The following is a 1,019-nucleotide window of genomic DNA, read 5'->3' on the forward strand; positions in this document are numbered from 1 at the left end:
CTTATAAATACGGAGTATTACACGACGTCTGCCAAGATAACCATCCGTCATAACTAAACCAACCAGCCAAAGGCTTAAATCCGTCCAACGTATATTCCAGCACAAAATTTCATATAAATAACCGATATTCAATATACTTCTCCCTTCCAACAATTACGATTATATCAACCAACACAATTCTCATATGATCAATCACTTTAATACAAATCATCCAACAAACATTATCGAGTAAAGTTGAGTAGGATTTATCCCTACCTGGCAAGCAAGCACTCCAATTACGCAATCCAATAATTAAAGCTCACAAATCCGATTATAAAATCTTCACAATTTCCGTCACCTATATAATAATAACAATTACAACAATTATAATTACTAACTTTACTTATTTATTCATTTTTTTATTCCTTTTATTTAATTATTCAAATTAATTATTTATTATAATTATTAAAGGTTTATGATAACTAAAAACCCGATTCAATTACGAACCCGACTCATCTGAACTAATTAAACAATTAAAACCCGTCACAAAAACAAACACACACCACCCTACATACGGTTTATAAACCGTCACCAACAACCCTCATAAAACCCACCAAACCCGACACCACAAGCCACCACAGCCACCACCCGACCTGCCTACCTCCTCCCTACACCACGGACCATCCAACCATCCCCAACCACCAGCTTAACCGTCACCAGCCACCCTCAAAAACACGCCCCAATCCACCCGACATCAACAACACTCACCTGACACCCCCATAAAACCCGCCCATCACCATCACCTAACACCACCTTCACCGCCACCTACAACCACTAATCAACTCACCAATCCACCCGCGAGAAAAGCCACCCAAATCCACCCCAACCCAGACCTCCTACAACCACTAAAAACACTCTCGAAAACCTCCTGCCCAAACACGTCCTTCTCCTCTGTTTTCGCCACCACCGCCGCAAACCACCATCTTCCACTATACCACCACCACCAAAAGGACCGACCACCTTCCCCCATCACAACCCCT

This window comes from Silene latifolia, chromosome X (genome assembly GCF_048544455.1).
Source record: "Silene latifolia isolate original U9 population chromosome X, ASM4854445v1, whole genome shotgun sequence".
Lineage (NCBI taxonomy): Eukaryota > Viridiplantae > Streptophyta > Magnoliopsida > Caryophyllales > Caryophyllaceae > Silene > Silene latifolia.